The sequence below is a fragment of the Egretta garzetta genome, unplaced genomic scaffold (assembly GCF_000687185.1).
Source record: "Egretta garzetta isolate BGI_Z169 unplaced genomic scaffold, ASM68718v1 scaffold208, whole genome shotgun sequence".
NCBI lineage: Eukaryota > Metazoa > Chordata > Aves > Pelecaniformes > Ardeidae > Egretta > Egretta garzetta.
This window is the reverse complement of record NW_009260403.1, coordinates 540,463-564,200: the sequence shown is the minus strand read 5'-3', so window position 1 is coordinate 564,200 and position 23,738 is coordinate 540,463. Positions and strand designations below refer to the sequence as shown.

General features: G+C 38.5%; 1 protein-coding gene across 1 annotated transcript in view; it reads right to left on the bottom strand.

Annotated features, from left to right (window-relative positions):
* The window catches only part of MBD5 (methyl-CpG binding domain protein 5), a 128,271-nt gene that overhangs the window by 58,970 nt on the left and 45,563 nt on the right, over nt 1-23,738 (bottom strand). The window contains 3 exon segments of the mRNA XM_035898934.1: nt 219-276; nt 4,950-5,141; nt 9,358-9,494. The gene's annotated coding sequence lies outside the window, so the exon portion shown is untranslated.

Genomic DNA, 23,738 nt, shown 5'->3' with positions numbered 1-23,738 from the left:
TTTCCTTCTATAGCTTCTTTATCTACTTACACTGCTCTGAGTCAGCTGTTTTATGAATAGACCATTCGATTTAAAAATAATCTTCCTCACCCTCCTATTAAAATTTCACATTTGGTTTGTTATTTAAGATATAGAAAATAACTAATGCAAATATAAAGTACTTTTTAATACACAAATTAACAGTAGGGCACAGGATTAAAAAAAAAAGCAAGCCTGACCTTTTTCCTCATTAAGCATTAGATTGAAGGTGGGTACGTTCATCTTGTTCATTCCAAGCTGAAAAACAAAGAATCGGTTGAAACAGAAGATAAGCAATAGTAAACAATACAGCCTGCTTATGGTATTAAGATTTCAATATTAAATGATTCTTAATTATTTCTTCATGTTTATAAATGCTTAATTGGAGAGGTTTCTTAGAATATTTCTCCTTTGAAACTCTCAAATAAATACCTGTTTCCACTTATTTATACACGCTTCTATAAAACATAAGGAGCGCAGAAAAAAAAATCTAATGCTTAAAAAAATGCTAACGTACAACTTCTTTTTAAAAAATCTACTCTAGTAAAGTTTAATCTGTATTCCAGCAACAAAGATGATAAAGTTCTTGACTGTACGCATGTCACTAGTTTCAAATAAGATTTTGCACTTCATGAGTGAAAAACCTTTTTCCTATGTGGCTCTCCTATTCCCTCCACTCAGAGATTTACTTTTAAAAAAGGCAAGGTATTTTTAGCCTACTAAAATGAGCAAAGTACCTAAATGTTAGTGTCTGTGTATTTTTGGGTTGAATTTTTATAGGACAATTATCAGACATATTCACATTGACACCTTAATAAGGATAAATTTCATTGTCCAATAAACTGTGAAGACTCCAGTCTGGCTCCTAGAAAATGAAACATTTGTTTTTATGGTAATAAAAAAAGCATTCTTTTCTCTACTTCAGTACAGTGGTTGCAAAACTCTCTTTGGAGGTCTTCTGCCATCCAAACGTGACGTCGTTAGGTTTAATGTAGAGCAAGATGGTACCTGGTAACGATGCTCAACTCTGTCCTGCCAGGTATGCATGGCCTTGCTCACTTGATGCTCTATAAACCCTGATTTTACTGCATGTGCAAGAGACTGCACATATGCTAAGCTAGACAAAAAAGGTTTGATTTTCTTCAGAAGGAACTAAACAAAAGGGTGAATCACATTCAAGCTTGACAAATAAGAGAATTCCACCAGGTTGTCAAAGCAGAGAGAAGAAAAATGTGAGTAAGGACCACAGGCACCCAGAAATTAAAACCATGTGTCCCTTTAAGGATGCAGTACATCCAAGAGTTTAAGAACAAAGCTCCAAAAAAAGATGAGAATGTAGCAAACACCCCACTTCATCCCAATCAAAGGACAATGTGTTGTGCCAGATGATACTAACTTGAAACTCAAAACAGTCCTTTATTCTCTGAATAGGCTTGAAAAATGTCTCTGGAAATGCAGACAGGGGGGACGTAACATGGATATTTAGCATGTTCTGGCACCATGCTCCAAAAAGTAAGTTATTGGAAAAAATGTAGGCAAAGAACCATTTAGTCAGGTCCTCATCACAATATATTTAAAGCTTGATCGACACAAATTCATTTAGTAATAGAAATATATTCTGTCACAAAAACCCCTCCATAAACAAAGCCATTAATGTCACGAACAAATGCCATAAACTCTTGGCAGAAAAATCTAGGAAAAACAAATTCAAGCTATAGACAGGTACAATAGCTTCCCACATTTGTTTTGCATGTATTCCTTATGTTACACGTCAGGCTACCATCTCAATAGAAATCTGAATTCAAGGAAATCGGTGGCAAACTTCCAAAGGTTGCCAAACCTGAATTTCACTCCATTTTGAAGAAGAGCTTTTCAAAGCATTTTATTTAAAAAATAAAGATCCTTTGCTTAATTTTTTTTTTGTAATGAAAACCGCCACACAAAGACTTTAAATACCACATACCTTAAACTGAAGTATATTTTCAGTAACAGAAAAAGTTTGCAGGGAAACAAACCAAAGCTCATCCCACAATTCAGTTGACAGAATTACAGAAACTGGGGATCTGAAGAGGGATCTCAGGAGAGCAATCTGCTCAGCCCACTGCCAGTGGCAGAAGGTCAAAATTACCAAGATCGTGTCTGAAAGCTGCTTCTTTATGCATTTAAAAAAATTTCCTATCATAAATTCCACAACAATTACAGGTTAAATATCCCACTTTTTCATCCATATTTGCAGTCAGATATGAGGTAAAACAAAAATCTTGGACTGTTTTCTCTTTACATCTATCCTAAATTATCCTTTGTGCAAACTGAACTTGCTTTTTTTTTTTTTTTTTTAAATCTAGAGCGCAACTGCCACCACTGCTTTTACAAAAACCTCTTATCTTTTTAAAGCCTTATGCCCATCCTACAGTGTTCTCTTTTTCCTAGAATAAACAAACCCAATCCTTTCAGCTGTTCTTTAACAGTCCTGCTTTCTAAATCTGTCACCAGCTTGTTGCTCTGCTTTGCCTTCTTCCGGCTAATACAAATTTTCTTCAAAGGGCAGTGTCCAGCCCCACAAAATACATTCTACCTACGATCTCACCGACAGAGAACAGAGTCCTGTGTCAGACACCGGTACTCTACACTGCAAAAATTTCCAGCGCTCTAGGAATGAAGATCTGTGATTTTTTTTTTCCTCCAAGCTCTCTAATTGTCTTCCTCTTATAGAGGGAACATGCAATGAAACTCAGAAGTTTCTGAAAAAGGTATTATTTTTAATGCATTTTCTCAAGCAAATCATGAGTGCAGAAAGTAAGAAACATTTTTAAGGCATGAAGAGATCCTTATGGAAGGAGAAGCTCAAGGAGAGAAGGTTTAGGGAAGATCTTACTGCTGTCTTCAACTAGCTAATGTGGTCAAAGAGAAGATGGAGCCAGAATCTCCTCTGATGTCCGCAGTTAAAGGACAAGCAGCAGATACATGTGCAACATGGGAAGTTTTAAATACATATTAGGAAAATTAAGGCTCAGGGGGGATCTTCTCAATGCGCATGAATACCTGAGAGAAGGGTGCAAAGAAGATGGGGCCAGGCTGTTTTCAGTGGTATCCAGTAACAGGACAAGAGGTTAACAGACACAGACAGAAACACAAGAGGTTCCGTCTGAACAGCAGGAAATGCTTTTTTACTGTGAGGGTGATGAAGCACTGGCATAGGTTGCCTGGAGAGGTGGTGGAGTCTCCATCCGTGGACGTATTCAAAAACTGTCTGGACATGATCCCAGGCAACCTGCTCTAGGTGACCTTGCTTGACCAGAAGGGTTGGACAAGATGACCTCCAGAGGTACCTTCCAACCTCAGCCATCCTGTGTGACCTCCGCATATCCCTTCCAACTGACAGCACTCTATGGTTACATGATAATTCTGTCTCATGACATCCCCAGCTACTGGTTCTGCTAACTTCAACAGGAAACATTACACAGTGCATCAGTAATACCAGTATATACATCTTTTAATCCAACATTATTTAGAAAAGAATCCCTTCACTTACACACTCAACAATTCACTGATCTCATAGTCCAGGTTTTCTTACAGACACTTGTCTTAGAACCGGTTTGCATCACATATTCACTAAATTCAACTACAAAATGAGGATAACATCCTCCTTGGAATGTCATGAAATCTGACAGCCTGCTTTCAATAATTTAGAATATTAAGTATGGAAGCCAGAAAACCAAATCTTTCTAAATATAGCCACAACGTTACGTTCCACAGGTACAATTTACAAATGTAAAGGTAAAAAAAAAAAATTAAAATCAAAATATCTTCCAAATTTTGATAAAATCCTACCAAAGAAGATTGCTCTTCTGATAGCTCTCTGTACTGAACGGGACAGCGTGCTAAAAAATAGATTCAAAATGAGTTGTGAACATCAAGTATTCTGTGGGAACACTGTATGTATCGGTTCAGAGGTGATCAGACAGAATTCTGTATTTTCTCTGAAGAAAGTACTGATAAGAATGAAAATGTACCAATGTGTTTAAAAACCTTATTCTGATGCAGAAAATGTAGTACAGACCCTACACTGACTCATTAAGACGTCCAAACAATCTATTGTAGATTAACATAATTTTATTTAAAAATAAAAATGTACACATTTCTTCAACTGGGGCACTTCAGATTAGGGATCTCTTCAGTCTTTTCTGGAGGGATTTAGAAAAGCTTTGGAGAAATCTTAAAGCTATGGAATTAGCCTGGTATTTATAGCTCAGTTTCCTAGCGTGTTCTTTGAGCTTCCTAGGACGTTCTTTTTCTCCATCTGCTGGTTGTTGACATGGTATAACCTTATATTTTGATTATGAAAATGTATAAGACTAAGAACATTTCATTTTACATTTTACAGTAAAGTTCTGGCTTCATCTCAGGGCAAGGCAGCTACACGTTGCTTCTACAATATAATCTAGGTCAAGAATTGTGCTGCATATTTTCTGATACAGATAACTGGAGTTCTACTGTTTAATTATGTCAAAATATATTACTACCAATTATGACTAATACGCCATGTGAATCACACTGTCACAAAACGGTAATTTTCTTACCATTAAAATACTGTGCTTCATATGCCGTTTCAATACAATCTGTTAAATCTAGGTCAAGAATGCTTTTTTCTTCTTTGTTCTGTTATCAAAAAGGTCCACGTATGGGTGCACTGTCCATCTTGAACAAGATAGAATTGCTAAATTGTTTACTTTTCTACTTCAGCACCATTAAATGTTGAAGATGTCTGCCGTTCTTCTATTTAATTTTTTTAACATTGGCTCAAATATTTTGTATTATGCTACTTGAAATAAATCGTGAAACAAACTTCACTACCACAGCATAAAACTATCAAAATAAACTCAAAAGTTTCTCAGCTTAATAAATGCACCGATTTGCTTCTGAACACTTACCTACATTACTCCTCATGGTCTTGCTTCTAGTTACCTTGGGGATCTTTTGGCTTCTTAAAATTCTTGATGCACTTTCAGCTTCGCTTTAGATAGTCTCCTGTTTAGATCTCGATAATGGGCTATGTCCATTGAGGCTGGCTCCTTGTCTTCCTACACCCCTCATCTGAGGAAGTCTTACACCCCACGTTACATCTGCTGAGACAGTTGCATTATTTAAATTAAAGAATGAGCCAAATGTTTTTATTTCACTTTTCTTAATTGCTTTGTAACCCAATTACTTTGTAGCATAAACTGTAATAGCATTTGTTTTTAAAGAAGGCTAGGATGGCTCTGACTGGAACTGATTAACAAAAGATACCTTTTACTACAATACAGCGGTTCACCGTCCAGAAGAGCGAGTAGATTTCTATAAAAATGAGTATATGGATTTTTACGGTGGAACTAGTATGCATACAAAAAAGGTCACTTCTTCAGACAACTTGAGGTGTACTGATGCATGCTAAAAACCTTCAACTACAAAGGCAAGAAGTCTCGGCTTTAACGAGTTACAATTCTGCAAATGGCCTTGGATATGTAAAAAGTTCCACCAGTATCGTTGATGAGCTCTTATATTAATCTGTACACAGATACTGGTGTACTCCCAGCTGAAAGAGAACCTGGGTTTTTCCGTAACATCTGCCTGATACTGAGCCATTTCCTTCAGAATCACCACCAAAACGTACCTGCAGCCCTCCGCTGGCGCAAGGTGAGTTAGGTTTGATTGTGCCAGTTCCAACTTCCCTGACACTGAAAGGAGTTAAGGCTTTGCAGGATTTTTAAGTCAATTAATTAGTTCTTTTAGAGGTGAAATGGATTGGAGCTCATTAGGTTAAAGGCATATCCAAAAGAGTTAATGTAGGCCTTTAAAACATTATACCTGAAAGCCTGAGGACTCAGAAAGGGCACAGTTAGGGATTAGAAATACACATTTAACAAATTCAGAATTATGGGGGATTCTAAATTTTTTAGAAAACAAATCTTCAATTAAAATAGATGCAACATAGCCAATCAATGCTTTTGGAATCCTACTGACAGTCTAATGAATGTGTTCTGATTTACAGATCATGTATTTGGAATCTGTTTTAAAGCCATTTGTCATCATAGTGAAGGCCTTGGTGGCTGTTAAAACTTCTCCCCTAACAGAAACCCCATTGATACAAAATGTGAATGAAAAGTTTCAGAGAAGCCAAACAAACAGGGTATAAGCACATAAATCACACAAAGTACGTTGGCTGCAAATACCAAATTCAGTATTTACTATGATTATTAAAATATCTTAGTTAAGTTTATAAGCAAAAACCTTTTTGCTTTCTTGGCGATGGCCTGCTATTTGGCTTCCACTGACTTTATTAGTATCACTAATTTAACAGAGTTATCAGTTCATCAGCATCTTCCCAATTTAAGGGCAAAATTGGGGCACGGCATTTTGTAAAAATGGGCACCGAAGGGTCTTGGTTGTTTCGGAATGCGTTTACCAACCCCGTGGTGCATTTCAGCGAACAGTTTTTTCATACGCACAGCACTTAGAAGAAAAATTATTAACTCACTAAAGTTCTTCCCCAACCAAAATCACTTCGAAAATGACACCCCTACAAAATAATGTATATATGTTTAGATTTTCTTAAAGACTGGGGCACTAGACAGCTTCCATGTTTAAGCACGATACGTTTAATGCCTCTGAGCATAGCAGGACTTTCCTGTTCTTAATACTGAATGTTTTTACATATCTAGAATACTGACAAGGTACATCCAGTTCATAGATATTACTGAAATGATTAAAATAAAAAAATTAATAAAACATAGCAACAAACTTAATGTTATCTCTATTAGTAAAATAAAGCCTCTTCCCCTTATTTGAAAGGGTTAAACAACTTCGTTGAACACACACAACTGAGTTTATAAATGCAAGGAGTCACAGGGCTCTAAATACTGAATATATATGACTGAAAAAGAATACTGCATTTTAGCAGGTGAGGAATTGGGGTATCAAACGGACAGGGGAAGTAAAGGTTCCTCACAACAAAGTCAGACATACTGTGAAAGGAGAACGATACAAATCTCACGGAGTTTGAGGCACACTGAACTTCCTCCTGTGAAGCATCCACAGGACTCACAAGGTTGGGCTCTTACCAATGGACCTTCGCTACTGGCTTCAACTGATCAAGGAACTGACTGCCAATGGTTTCTAAATCACTCCAGAAATTCTGAATCTTAAACTCTAACACATAAATGGCATAATTCAAACACAAGAATTTCTTCTTCAATTGTAGAAATGACAAGATTTTAAAAACTTCTTTCTGCTGTATATAAGCTGCATGAAGTATTTCAAAGAATGAACATTTTTACATAGCTTATTCACAAAATTATAGACAAACAAGGATCCATGGCTTCACAACCTACCTTATCTTTATAGTAACGAAACAAACAGAAAGATGATATAACCTACCATTAAGGAATTTGCATACAAATATATTTTAGATCATAATTTCACTATGAATATTACATTCTTCAGATAAAATTATTTATTAATGTTTAAAGACATTGAAAGGTATTGATAAGAGACGTTTTTATGAGGAACTTCCCTTGAGCGTATAATGCTAATCACAGCAAACACTGTAAAACAAATTTACTGGAAACAATTTCAATAGATGGATGAAATAGCCCACGAATGAAACCTAAGTCATACTAGGGCTTAAAATAACTAGGTCATGTGGCCAGTACTAAAGACTGAAGTAGCATCAGTAAAAGAAGCTTCTAATAAAAGCTTCAAGAAACCTACAGAAAAGCGTTATTAAAAAGAATTCAAATGAATAACCTGATTTTTAACTTATAATATCTAAATAAAATAGCAACAATAAATTAATGATACAAATTGTCCATACTGAGCATACGGAAATGGAAATGTGTGAGCCAAGGTTAATTAAAGTTTCTGCTGAAAAAAAAATCAACATTACCTTAATTATGCATATGCCATTTACGAACTTACTGGCATCAAAATACTAGCACCAATACATGGCCAGCTACAGAATACAGTTTTATAAATACTAAGCATGGTGATAATCAAAAGGCTCCTATATGGCAAGCCAAAAGAATTTTTGTGGTTAATATAATAGACTCTGCATTGCTTTTCCCCTCCTGGAAGTCTCGTTCTCATTCTCCTCTTAACCAGCCTTCCTATCTTTCTTTGCCTATTAGGAACTACCAGTTTTTGTGATAAAGAATTAAAAATAAGCGCTTGTGAGAAACTGCAAAGGACTTTTTTTCAATTAAAAAAAATGGACACTTGACATTGAAAAAAGCACTTATACTTCTGAAGTCTGCTATTTAATGTAAGAAGGTGATTGTCACAGGCTGTCCTAGCTGTTATTAAACAGCACTGTACCATGCATGAACAGACCAGTTTATTTTTATCATTCAGAGATAGGTACAGGACTTACACAGTGACTACAATATCTTTATTTTTCGTTTGCATACATATCCATAACAATCAACTTCCCAATGAGTTCTCACCAAGTTGCAGGAATCTAATGGTGAATGTATTTCTGGGGAAGAGACATCTGGTTTTTCAGAGCCTGTGCTGTCTCGTTCGCTTTGTGAGCTTTCTATTTGCATAACAAGTCTGTGCTAACAGATTAAAAAAATCCTGTCCCCATCTAATCTCTTAAGATACATACAATATTCTTACAACTATGGTATTTGATGTATCTAAAATTAAAGATACTCTACTTCTCATAAGAAAAAACGAAAAATACCGAAAAAAAGAGATCTTCCAATAACAAACTCTGTAACTTTTCAATTGTGCGCTGTCACAAATGAGTAGAGAAAGAGAATGGCAGTCAGCCAGTTCTATTTTCTTCTTCAGGTAGGTTTTAAACATATTTCTTCTAAACCAATCAGCTTGATTATTGGCTGTTTCTCAGGTTATTCTTCCCATTTACCCTGCAGTATAACTGAAAAACTCTTGTGGAGAAGAGTTAATTCCAAATCAGAGCTATGGGCTCCATGCTAGAAAATAGATTGGCAAAAGCTTAGACACTCATTTACAAGCATCCTATCTGATTTTGTATGATTTTATTTTCAATAATTGCTATTTTTAATTTGTTAAGTGGAAAAGTCACACAAAATGATATTTAGTAAGTGCATTGTCTTCCATAATACTAAAAATAAACACAGTATCATTAATCTCTAGGGGTGACACTACATTACCACCATATAAACAACACTGCCCATAACACCGGCCTACTGCAAGCCCTTCATTATTTTCCAACACATCAAAGAAAACAGAAGAAATGATTCTAAAATTTGAAATCACTGTGTTTATATATATGTGATGGGAGGAGACAGAGTGGCAAAGAGAAAATTCACCTACCTCAAATCAGGAAGACTGGTGGAGGTAATCCACCAGGTTTTGGTGGGTCTCTGAACTTCTGGAAGAATTAGAGAAGTGCTATTTCTTCAAGTCTTAATGTTTCTTTGCTCGTTTTGTTGCAATAAAGCCTCTTCGTCCTGCAATAAAATACATATTGTACTAAACCAAGACTTGCAGAAAGAGAATTCATCAATACCTGCGCTTCACGTAGATCGCACGGCTTCTGTAACAGACTGCTTCACTCCACAAAAGCCACGGGTGCAGAAAAGCAAACATTGAACAAAACTGGTGGCTTTACCTAGGCGTTCTCGGTAGAGTCATAAGTGTGACTTAAAATAAATTAATCTAATCTGATCCTAAATACAGATGTATTCTGAACTTCCCTCTAGAAGGATCTCTCTTTCTTCCTTGAGCATAAACACAGAATCAGAAGAACACCCTACTGTCCAAGGGTAGGTTCCAGCTATTGCCATATCCTCCCCTGCTTTACACTTCTACAGGCTGTAAAGTAGAGCCCACACAGCTGGAAAATGGATAAAAGGCCTTTTAAATAAGATATTATTGAGAAGATCTACCATAAAACTTCAGAGAACTAAAATTGCAAAAAATATGCCCAGTTTTGCTTATTTATATCTAATTTACATACACCCCCCTCTCTCTCTATACACATACACACACACACATACATATCTCTCTCTCTCTAAATTAACATAAAAAACACAAAGTAGCTTAGAGACCATTGAAAATAGATTTTAAGACTTGTAGGCATTTTTCCCTAAAATGCCTTGTCAATTTTTCACCTAAACGAAACACAGCTACAATTAATTCTGTGCCTTGAACATGTGACGGAGCATCATGAACTCAGCCTAACCAGAGCCTTGTATTTAATTTTATTCTTATAACGAGCATAAACGGTGAAAATATCTTTGCATGATTATGCTTGGATGAACTACAGGGATCACAGGATTTTCTGGCATCCCCAGCGTAGACCTGGAACCTTGATCAATCCAGAAGACCTAGCTTAAATCAGGGCTCTGTTACCTCCTCAGCAGAAAGCTTGAAAACTATAGGGAGACCAGGTTTTTTCCTTACTTCTTCATTTTCCTGGAACTGGGGGCTGTTCTTGAGGAGGAAATCCCCAAGGTGTAGCCCCTTACTCAGGCACAACTCAACCCTCGGCTAAAAGGCTCCTCCTGCTCCAGGCCAGGCGCTGCAGTTTGGTGCTGCTCCCTCTCCTTGGCAGAGGCTAACGCTGGTCCAGTCAATCAGATAAAGGAGCCGATTTGTGTATTTCTGTTGGATTAGTCTTAACCTAGATCGGTTCCCTAATCTCTGCGGCTGGAGGAATGCTTGTGCTGGACCAGACGCTTAGGAAGAAGCGGCACATGTAAAGGAATGAGTAACTCAAAGCGGAAAGAGCAGCAGTGAATTTGGCTCGTGCCAGTCTGAAGTGCTTGGGGAAATTCCTTACGTTTGCTCATTTATTTTATTTTAGAGTACTAAACTATTGAAAATGTCTTCTCATCGCCTGTTTTCATAGGAGGACCACAGCATGTTTCATTGCTTAAATAAAAGTAATATTTAGCTGTCTACATATTCAAAATGTATGATCCTAATTCTGAAGTTTAACTGTTAGAATACCAAAGAGCAGGTAGGCACGTCTAAAAAAAAAATCTGTTCTGAGGACCTGACTGATGCAATCAAAAATCTGTGGAAGTAATAATCTTGCTTCCTCACTGACTAGAATTCACATCTATTATCCAAATATTTGCTAGACACGGTATCTGGTGAAAATGAAGTTAAAACATAACAGATGACAGAAGAAAACAAGAAGCAAATATCCTACCTCCCAAGACTACCTTTGCATGAACGTATGGCCTTTTCCAAGTGTACTGTTCTCTTGTATGACAACACGTTGGCATTATTAACATAACTTCAAAAATGCATTTTAACCGCCTAACATCACAATATACCAAGTGAAAAACATTAAAGCTAAAAGAAATACAGTAACAACAGGCAGGCCCTTCAGAGAAGCTAATTGAAAAATTAGCTATAGCTATAAGGCTAACATACTAACACATTTGTTTTACTTACGTGATATATAGCTATAAGGCTAACATACAAGCATATTTGTTTTAGGTATGTGATATATAGTTGTAAGGCTAACATACTAACATTTTTCACAGATTTGGCACGGTGTCATTTGACTGGATGTAGCTTTGAACAGAGAAGATATAAGAAGGGATATTTTTTTGTCTCCAGTTACAGGAAAAAAAGAAAAGAAATGGAGTTTTAATTTGCAAGAGGAGAAAATCAGAGACATCAATTTTGTCAATAGTCTCAATCCTATAAATCCTGCATATCCGATACTTTCATAAAGAAAGTGCCAAGTACTAATAATATATCTCACAGCCATGAAAAGACTTTTATTTTATAGAAAGCCTTGGTTTTGACAAGAAAGGCGCACGCTACTCTTCAGAAACAGCATACACGCAATCTTCACCCGGCAATTTAAAAACGGAACGAAAACAATCAAATTGACAAATAGATCAGTTTCTGACTCTAAAGAAAATCACTCCCATGTACAACCCTGGGTAATAAAGAGATAAGGACAGCACAGGCCCAGGTACCGCAGCCCTCATCTTACCTAACCACTGGTTGCTATGGCAAGCATTTGCCTGTATTTTGTACATTAAACACTAATATGTTTTCTGCTTCCTTGTTCTTGATATTTTGATGAAGTTAATACTCAAGATTTGGACCTGTAAGGTAGGGAAACTAAAGGTTCTCTCAAATAATCCCGCATTCCAATTCATTTTGGTTTTGTGAAAACATCTTAGAATTAAAAATTAATGAATAATTGAAAAATTATTTTCATTCATCCGTAACACCACATTTTAAAAACTTGTGATTTATTCCCATTAGCTAGTTTGCATACCTGTTGTACACATATTTCTATTTTCTAGCTCACAATGGAAATGTAATCTACTTTTCTCCTTCACTGATCTTTAATTTAATAGAGAGATAACTGTGAAACTGATGAGAACTGAGATGATAAACAAATAATTTTAGCTCTGTATAATACCAACTTCTCGCTTCCCCTCCTTCTTTTCCTAAACAAATGTTGTCAGAGGTACAAAAGAAAGAATGAGTAAAAGAATTTATTTAGTCATTACCACTGTAAACTAACAAATAATTGATTTTCCTTCTGTAGTTGTCCCTACCTGATACATGGTGGTATTTCAGAAGGTGGGCAAAAGCCAGCTCTCAGTACAAGAGCCATTCTAATGGGGAGAGGATGATGTTAATCCATTTTTTCTTCTTGCTTTCTATGGCTGACATAAAGCCTTAACATGCAAAATACAAATACCCCCAAATGAACACATTTGATAAAATAAACCCCATTGGAGAGAGAAACAACCCTCCTCCCACTCCAGGGGTCCACACCAGACCAACTGCAAACACTGACAGAAAGATCCACGACAAAACTTGACAGTAGTCACAAACCTTTTTTTTTTTTTTTAAGACCAAAAAAAAAAAAAAAAATCTTCTTTTAGTAGGTATGTTGCTTCCCCTGTCAGCAAGTGCACACAGTTCCCTTTTCTTCCCCACTCATGAAAAGAAAGAATTTGTACATGGCTTCATTTTTTCTTGCATCACACTTTGACATTGGAAACTAATAAAGAGAATTTGAGAGCGGGGTCACTAGGCCTAGCTTATGACTTTCAACCTCTCCTGTGCTTCGGGATGCATACAGCTCACAGAAACAAGAGTCTCAAAAGCCTATTTACAAATTGCCTGAAGGCCAACAACAACCATTTTCTTTACATTAACGTACGTTGTTTTGTAACGCTTGACATGGCTGAGGCATGGGACGCACAAACGTTGCCCTGAAGACAGTTGAACCAGGCTTTCCTCCTGCCCTTCCATCTGCTCGTGTGCCTCCACACCGTGCTGGAACTCTTCTTTCATAGATAAGGCCTAACTGAACCCACCAGTTATGATCCAGATTATTTTATGTAAAAATATTTGTGTTGACACCAAGATTGTAAGCTTTTCCGTTCCTCCAAGAACAGGGCGTAAGCAGCTGAAGCACTGTACAAATATTTGAATAAATATACCAACAGCGTAAGAAGCAGAAAAAAAAAACAGACTTCAAGATTTAAGCTGTTATCCAAAGCCTCAAACTCATTAGGAAAGAAGAAATTTAATGCAGCAAGCACACCAACAGTTTATATTTTTACCTCATGATACTTTATCATCACATAATAAAGTATCTTCTCTTAGACGTGATATTATGCCATTGTTTAAAATGAAATCCTCCAAAAAGAAAATAACATAAACTGTTCTAAACTATGTTATTTCTTATTTAAAAATTCTTGGCACAATTATCCAATACTGGCAAATCTTGCTTATTTTCAACTCTCGTGTAGGCCAAATGCCGCCACAGCCGTCGACAGGAAGACGACTCCATGACTGGCGCCCAGCACAGACTCTTTGCATCCATTTTCTTCTGGTCTGGACTCAGGCTACAACCAACGCTGGTGGGAGAGAAATCTGTTCTCTCCTAAAGCTGAAATATCATGTTGTACATCTAAAGTTCACATGGAAAAGAATTACTCCGCTCAGGTATATGAGCACCACCACATACAAAAGTTTTCTGTGTTGTTGTTACTGCTCAGGTATAACTGGAAACTCTTAAAGAAGCTAAGAAAATGAAGAAAAAAAAAAAAGTTGTTGCTTCACAATCCTCTCATCACTAACCTTTTTTAAAGAGGAATTACCTTAAGGAAGGGCAGGGCATAGCTTTCACCACCACCGACTGCAGAGCCAGCGGTTTTAATGTTGAATTTTACTCTTTGCTTATTTAGTGATGCGACCAACTTCATCACCATAGCACTCACACTTCCCATATTCTTTGCTTCTATCATCCCTCTACAGCGAGAAGGTGTTAACCTCCCAGCAAAATGATAACCAAAGCCATCGTACACACAGATTTCGATACTTAGTACCTCCGCGGTGCCTTAGCAAGGTGTTAAATGTCATGCTCCAGAAAAGCCTGGATAGTCTGTACTGCAGCAAGTATCCTGCCTGAAACTGGGAAGGCTGAGAAAGTTCCAAATAAATTTACAGAGTGAAGGCATTTCATTTCGCTACCCAGCACGTACCACGCTGCCAGCTGAAGGCTGCTTCCTTCACCATTGAGGAATATTCATCATTGCGCTTCCTCTGAGTAGCTCTTTCAAACTGACGTTGCTACTAATTAGTACTACTAATTGTCCAATTCATTCATAAAGTATCAGGATGGTATTTTAATAATCCCCTGACACAGGACTCCCAAAGCAGAATTCAGTTTCTGGAATTTTAATTCTATTCTTGCTAAGGTTAATAGGAGGTTTCCCACTGAGTTTAATACAATTCACACTGGATCACTACTGAGTCTATATTTATATAAAATGCCCTACTATTTGAATCTGTTTGATAATTTAAAAAATATCCATCTTATTTATTCATAGCTAGAGATCAAAATTCTCTAAAAATTTAGCCTAGGATTGAACAATTTTTCAGAAAGCTTCGATAGATTTTATAAGTCTGTTTTTAAGGTATTTCTAAATCATCAAGCATTCCTCTGATTTTTAGAAATATGTATCACCTGCTGCAAGTAGCATTAAGGCCAAATGGACGCTTGAAGTAATATTAAGCTGCTTCAATGACAAACATACCAAATGTCATCGGGGAAAAAAGAAAAGTACCCATCCTCTTAAAAAGCTAATAGAACTCACTTCTGTGTCACAAGGTTTTCTGAAGCCTTGTGAATTTGTAAAAAGGCCAGAGATGAGAAAAATGCCTCGGACAATACTTAATATATAAACATATCTAAGACCTCATGATGTCCTAATGTATTTATTAATTTGGAAGCTTTATGGTGAACTTGGGCAATTTCTGATACATACATCGTGTATGCATCATGTTCTTGCCACTGCTGTAATCATAAAAATAATTAGCCTTGATGCAGAATCCAACAGAGCCAAATTTTCCCTGAGACTACATTTTGAACACCAATGCATACTGAAATCTAAAAATACTAATATCTATATAATATTTTACATAAATATACAACATGCATGTTACAGAATTATACAAAATTAAAAAAAAAAATCCTAATCCAAGAATCAAACAAACAAGCACAGAAAGCTGGCAAGAGGAAAAGGCAATTTTAGCCTGATTACTACTGAAGCAAAAATTTTTAATTTTTTATCCATAAAAAAGTGATTTGACAATAGCCTATGACGACAGTGCACAGGAACACCCTAAGGCCCATGAGAAAGCCATTTTTAAGTGTGCGGACTCTGGGCTGCCCTCGGGAAGGTTTCTGCAGAGCAGGTCAGCCGTCAGCACTGCAAACCTGCCGGAATCCTTTCAGCTTCTGACTCGGAGAACATCGTGCTGGACAGGCCATGAAGCCCACGCTCTTGAGCACGGCATGTCCAGAGCACTCATGGAGCTTGGTGGGTATACCTCAGTTCCTCCAGTTTGTTTCTGACGTAGGAGTAAAGCACAAATCCTCTTGCACCCCCTTCTCCCCCTCCAGCAGAAGCAGCTGTGATGCCTCCAGAGCTTGTGCCAGAAAGCTGGTTCCTGCACTCTCCCACCAACAACCCCTTTGGCTCCTCCACCTCCTCTCCTCACCATTTGTTCTTGGATCTAATCCCCTCCCCGCCCCCCATCAGGTAGACACTTCATACAGCCCCAAAACTCTTCCTCATCTCCTGCTCAAGTCCTCTCCTAAACACGGTAACACACCTTACCCTGACACCAGCCGAACTCACTCTCTTGCTACTCACCCCCTGCATATGATTCTCCATTTCTTTACTATCTCTCTGTGGAGTCTCATCCAGGGAAAACTTGTCCCAGCGTATTTCCTCAGCCCTCACCTAGTTTAGAGATGCATAATAAGGAAAGCACGCACCTTCCTCCAAGGAGGCTGTTGCTGACGTTCGGGCTAACTGGAGAGAGCTGCAGCCGGCGGAGAACATCACCGACGGGTATGGTCATAGGGGAGTTTAAGCAAGTGATGGATACGGAAGCATTTCTACTCACACAAGACTTTTTCAGCTAAAAACCTAAAAATGGACAAATACCTAAGCTGGTAGTTTGTGTATATAAAGCAAGAATGAGGACAGTTCTCCTAATCCACACCTATTCCCTGCTTCTTTCCAGGCTGGCACTAAGGAACTGTTCTCCCCAGAAGCAGGCTGGACCTCAGCACTCTCACTTCCACGGCCAGAAGCACATCCAACTCCCCACCAACATTAAGAACTCCCTCCCTAGGGGTAATATTTCAGCCACATGAGAGAGTATTTCCAAGCAAATGACCAAGCAATCCACAGGTCTCAGTGGTGGACTTAGAAGGGGTCACTGGTCAGATTTCCTGACATCTCAAAAATCATGACAACCAAAACCAAGCCTAGCTCCTAAAGCAGGATGCCATCCCGCTGTATTCGGTGAGCTGTGAGGTTGTAAGTATTCATGTAAGACTGTTTTAGGGAGGCAGCAGGTCGGGCTGCCCTGGGACATAGGCATCGGTGGTGTTTTCTGCCACCCTGGGCCATCCTCACTCTTCAGGCTGTCTCATTGCACTGTTTTGCAATTGGAAAAAAAATAAAATCAAATTCAGTGGCGATGATTGCAGTATTAGGTACAGCTGACATAGACACAGCGTTACATTAAACACCTCCCACAGCAAGTTGATCATAACAGTCATCCAATAGCGGTAAGTTAATTGGATTCTGATACTTAGTTTGATATTCCAACCAAGATACTCAAGTGTGTACTCAGCCTTTGCAATACTGAAAGAGAGGTGGTGTAAAGCTACTGGGGAGGCAGAAAGAACATTTGCAACACAGTTCTTAATCACCTGGGGGGGGGAAAAAAAAAAAAAAAGAGAAGAATACCCATACCATCACATAAATGGCTGCCGATACCTTTGCACTCAAAACCAGCTGGTTTGACTGTTCTTTAACTTTTTTTGATTTGCAGAACACTACAAATAAAAAGTTTTACATCTTCCAATTACTATTTTAATGCAATACAGAATTATGCAGGCTCAAGAATAATGAGCGGGCAGAGGCACGCAACTGGTTTACTGGTCTGGTTTGCACACTTTATTATGCAAAACAGAAGTGATAATTTTTAAATTCTAAAATATGATGTTGTTTTTCCTCTGAGCAACTCAACAACAGGAAAGAACAAGGCAGGTTCCAAGCTAAAAGCACCAATGTATGACAAAGCGTCAGCTAGTCAAACTGCAAATGAAAAAACAGAGGGAACACCTTGTCGTTAAAAACTTATAATAATTTTTGCAGAAAAAACATATTACACAGCATCATAAATTTACTATCCCTTTGGTTTATTGAGATAACCAAATAGCTTCTGGGGGAAAAGGATGAAAACAAAACTAGAAAGAATTGCCTTTGCAACCCCCCCAGGAAAACACACTACCTCCTCAACGCTTCCACAAACCTAGATGCAATTTTTTATCCCATGTCTGCATTATTAGACAAGAAAAAGAGGAGACAGTAAAAACATGCATTTAAAGTTGTCAAGGTGTTTGACAGTTAATCAACAATAGGAGCGAGTAAACCCCAGATTTTTAAAGTTGAATGCACAAATATACCTTGAAGAATTAGACAACAACAAATTAACTATTGCAACAACAACAAATCCTTTAAAAAAAACCAAACAAACCACACAGGTTTCACTCTTCTCTAAGTTTGTTATATTCCAAAATCAACAATGTAAATTCAAAATATAAACTGCATTAGGTTTCTTGCTTCTAAAATGCTTTTTGGGAAGCAATTCAATGAACGGCTGTATCCAGGCATGAAGAAAAGCATTTTGCGCGTTAGAGCAGCTAACACTGAATTTTGCTACCTTCACCTTTGCCAGCTTTTCACATCATCAGAGCACATAGAGAAAAAGGATCCGAGAACAAGACTCTTGGTAACAGTCAACAGACAACTTGGTTACACCTAAGTTTGGGTTTTTATTACGAGATTTTATGCAGTATTTTCTCTACCACTAAAAAAAAGCCCTTGCAAGCCAAAGAAACTTCTAATACACAATGCAAAAGATGTAAATTAAGGGCTCCAGATATTAACAAGAAGTTAAATACTTAATTGCTTTGCAAGTTATTTTAATTTAATAATTAAAAAATATAAGTGTAATAGCAGTATGGCCTTACAATTCTGTATGGATCTAAGAACAGTAAATTAGACCGGTTGACACTGTGTAATTCAATGACTGGAATTTTTTCCCTCTTCACAGAAACCACAAGCGAAGTATCCCTTCATTCTTAGCATGCTTTTATACTAAGCCTAAATCCAGAGAGCGTAAGACAAAGTTTCTGACCCCTCAAGTTTTTGCTTCCTCTTCCGTACTTGCAAGCTCCTCTAATTCAAAGGCATGGCGGCTGGTAGGAAGGAGTTAATGGGAGCTTCCAGGTGACAGAATTCATTTCCCAAAGAGAGTACAAGACAGCCGAGGCATCCATTCAAGGAGAAAAACTTTAAATTCCTACTGAATTACGCTAGATTGAAATTGATGGGACAATCAGATCCCCTAGCAACTACTAATCTGCTAGATAAAAAGATTTCTATTCAAACCAAGCGCTGAGATACTAACGGTGAGCTGAAGCCTAAGGACCAAAGCACATTTTCATCTTAATGCAAACTTGCTTTAAATTTGACAGCCGTAAGAGTACACTTCCCAAATTGTTGGAAGCAGTGCTCAGTGGCCTTGGTCTGACACATAATAAGCCTGACACGCTAGGTCCAACTATTTGGACTGCCTGATCTGCCAACCACCTGCACCCACGGTTAAAAGTAATTGCATACACAAAGAATTTGATTAGATTTAAAAAATATCTTTCGGGGATGGCAGTACGTAGCTATGCCAGTGGAGAAATTTTTGGTCAGCTTTTTTGAACGTGTGAATGTGGAAACATGCGGCAAACACACCGAAACAAGATTGGGACCTAAAATAACCATGTAAAATTCTACTTCCGCCCTTACTTTGGATTAAGAAGATGATCAACAAGTGTGCCGAACAGGACCTTCCCTTGAGGGACTAAAGACTTAATAATACCGAGATAGCCTGAAAAACAGGTAAGAATACCTTTAATTCTCAGTGAACTGAGATCTGTGCAACCTGATGGGGCTAGTCTAACATCCCAACCGTCAGCAATAACATTTTAAACAGTTGAAAGAGTTTTCTGCTCTACAGCACCATCCAAGGTTTCTAGCAGCCTCGTAATATATTGAACGGGGAATACGTCAGCATACTCTTCTTGACATTCTGCATTAACAGGTACGAATAACAGTGTTCAAGTCTTTCCTCAACTCCAGTACTACGTCTTTCTGAGCGCTATGTTCTTGAATGCTTCTAGTCATGTATATCTCATCTTAAGTTCTGGTGCTAGAGAAAGCAACTCACCGTACACACAGAACAAGAGTCTCGGATGAGATTTAGAAAGAAAGCCTGATGTACTTCCAAAGAGCCAACGCAAGCACTATTAAAATTAGCCCCCAAATGTGGTGTTATAATATGAAGCGCCCAACCAAGCCATGATACAGAATATGAACATTACTAAAAAAGGCGTAATGCTGTAAAAGTTCACGTAGGTAATAGTTAGCTGCTGCTAATGAAATTACTGAATTAGCAATTTTTAAGTAGGGTTCCAAATAGTCAACACAAACCAGATACAATCTTCTGAATTATTTATTTTTTGAACTATAAATATGTCCTCTGCTAAACTACCGAAATTAAGAATCTACTCATGCAGCTAGATCCTCATCTTGCATATGAGGGTTCACTACAAAGCAGTGTAAATTTACTCAAGGTAGGAATTTATCCTAAAACATACATGACACTGTAGTAAATGGAAAAAGTCAAATCAGCTGGCTGTAGCTGCTGTAGGTCAGCCCAACTAAGCACCCTATGGTAAATACAGTAGGGTAAAAGTAGTTTGTACTTCAGCACCTTCATGTATTTTAGGCAGCAGATAAAACAGAACAGTTTAAAACAAGGTTTTTTCTTTAAACAGACTTTTGGTTTATTCTTCCGAAGAAACCTTAAATACAGAAAACATGAATTCTCCTGCACAGAAATAATACTGTACCCTAACATTCCTCGCATTATCTTCAAGAACTATTGTTATACCCACGTACCAAAATATTTTATACCAGTATTTCTTCCCACTTGATGTAACCAAGTCATTTAGCGGCAGAGTTAATTTGACAGCACAGAGTAATCTATCATCTCTGCTTTAGCAGTTTTATTCGTTTTCTAAGTTAAAATACAAATCCCACAGCAAACTCCAAATTTGTTGCAAACGTACACTGAATGGTAGCCTGGGCCCTCGCAGCACAGGTCGCAAAGATGAAGACGCTAAATTGACGTACAGGAATTAAAGAGCGCAAGTCTTTCAAAGCAGTCAGATTTCACATTGGTTTTCTAACCTCATTGAACCCCACTTCTAAACTCATTGAACCCCACGGTCCTGAACTTTACTAATTGCAGACTATTGAGTGTCCCTGCATAAATTTTGCCAATGTTTGATAGAAACATGTTTTTGCAGCATGCTTTGCAGATGCCATTTCTGAGCAGAGAAGCCTAACCTGTAAATAAAAATGAATACAGTTTTATTTTACTCTTTGCTTTCAAATTTTTCTGCCATCAGCAATAGAGGATGACCTGGAGACTGCCGTGAACACAACTGGGTGCATGGAGCCGTACCGAGAAGTAGATCCAACACACCTTCAGAGCAAAGATTTGCTCTGCCCCAAATGACTCCAGGCACAGGCAGGGACTGTCACACTATCTAGTTAGAGATACGGCTGTTTTAAGACGCTAAGGTAAACCAAAAAGAGGAATAATTTTTTTTTTTTTTTTTTTAATTATTTCCCACTGTTACAGAGTAGCACATTTTCAAAACTAAATCCATGAAGCTTTTTGGAACTATAGCAAGATAATTTAACACATTATGCTACTCTGCAGTTTAGGTCACACATACTGACATCATGTTTTGCATGAATTTTGAATATCCTTGGCATTATGTTATTCGACATTCACGGAATCATCTCCGGTTAAGCCAAATGGCACTACATTGCATCAGGTTGTATTTCAGTAACTGCAATGCTGCAAGCTTAGCAAGCAATTCAGGATTTCAGGTATTCTCTATTATTGCAAAGGCACTATATGTACATTTATATACAGTAATTGTTATATCAATAGAAAAGTTATTCATTGATTTACAGGCATAGCACTTAAGCACAATTACCAACTTTAAAGCCTATCAATTTGATTTTTTCCTTTCTTTTTATTTTTTTCCTTGGCATTAGCGCAAGAAGCTCTGGCATAGATTGTTTTCAGTTTGCACACATCTAAAACCAGTGTTGATTTCCTGGGACAGCTGATTTTAAACTGCTACATTCCTTTTAATTGGAAAAGATTTACAAGAAGACCATAAAGATTTCTTGTATTACTAACGGTTTGATTTCCAGCACCCTAAAGCAAGGCTCATTTTCTCTTCCCACTATATACTAAAGTGACTTTTTCTCTCTCAAATCACTGAAAAGCGTAACAGGACTTCCTAGAGGCAGCATGCCTCCTCTCCTCTCTGTCCCATACACACTGCAATCATGGATAACTCAGGATTTCTCCTCGGCAAAGCACAACATTTCTTTTTGGGGGCTGGCCAGCCAGCCAGCTATCCGCTTCCCATCCTGGAAAGTACACAGGATTTCAAACCCTCGTTCACCTCTCTCTCTGCCTCCCCAGGCTGGCAGCTCAGAGCTCTCAGACCACTGCACAGGTCTGAGCCTTTGTAGCGCAGTGCTCTCCTTCTCCCGAAAGCTGGTGGTGCTTTCAGCCCCCAGCACCCCAGAGTTGAAGCACCGCAAGAGCTGCCAGGGAACTGGTGGAGTCCCCAGCCCTGGGGGGATTTAACAGCCAGGCAGAGGCGGTGCTGAGGGATGGGGTTTGGGGGTGGGATGGCAGGGGTAGGGGAACGGTTGGGCTGGGGGAGCTTAAAGGGCTTTGCCAACCCAAATGATTCTATGGGGTGCTGATCAAATTTATGGCTGCCTGACCAAAAACCTAGCAAAGAACAGTAGTTTAAAAATACTGTTCATGGGGAAAGAAGGGAAGGGAAGGATACAAGGACTCACTCCACTCTCCCAGTCCCTAAAGTCATCTCTCCTCTGCTACTCTCCCCGAGGACGCGCAGTCCTTCCCAGCACTTTCATACGCCTCAGAGCACACAGAAAAGCCAAGGGACTGCATCGAGGACAAGCTCCTTGCATGTCTGTGCTACCTCAGATCCTTGATGCTGTTTAAGTGGCTTTTTTTGTTTTCTCATTATGAATTCATACATTCTCTGAATTTCCTTTTTTTTTATTAAGCAATTATTATATTATTGGATTTAATAAAATGCCAGGGATACAACATTACTCTGGGTTTAGTTTTTGTTTTTCAGAAGGGACAGAAAAAAAGAGGCATCTGATTTATTTTTGGTATCTTTTGGTTTGAACAGTGATGCTAAACATATTCTGCCATTTTTTGGAGCAAAAAGTGATACTGCTGTTCAGGTGCATGCTAATAGTTACCAGATAGCTTTCTGGAATGTTAATTCTGTTTCAACAGAAACATGTTCAGCATAAATAGTTTACAAAATGAAAAAGCAGGATGAAATCGTGAAAGCAACAAGAACTGACAGCATATGATGCCAAGGTAAAATATTTTGTAAATGCCTATGTAATACATCAGATTTCTCTATGCTGCTTGGTAAGGGCTCATTCCATCTCTTCCCACTCTCCCTGCTGCCAGCCCTACCTCCCTTAGCATAGGAAACAATTCTTCAAACTATGCAAAACAAGCTGAAAGTCTATTACTTCTAACTTAGTCACTGGTAATTACCTTGCTTTAGCGTCACATATATTACGTAAAACTCACCATGTGGAAGTGTTGATCTGCTCGAGGGTAGGGAGGCTCTGCAGAGGGACCTGGACAGACTGGATCCATGGCCCCAGCCCAGCTGGGTGAGGTTCAACAAGGCCAAGGGCCGGGTCCTGCACTGGGGTCACAACAACCCCATGCAGCGCTCCAGGCGTGGGGCAGAGGGGCTGGAAAGCTGCCTGGCGGAAAAGGCCCTGGGGGGGTTGGTCGCCGGGCGGCTGAATATGAGCCAGCAGGGTGCCCAGGTGGCCAAGAGGGCCAGTGGCATCCTGGCTTGTATCAGGAGTGGTGTGGCCAGCAGGAGCAGGGCAGGGACCGTGCCCCTGTGCTGGGCACTGGGGGGGCCGCCCCTCAAATGCTGGGGT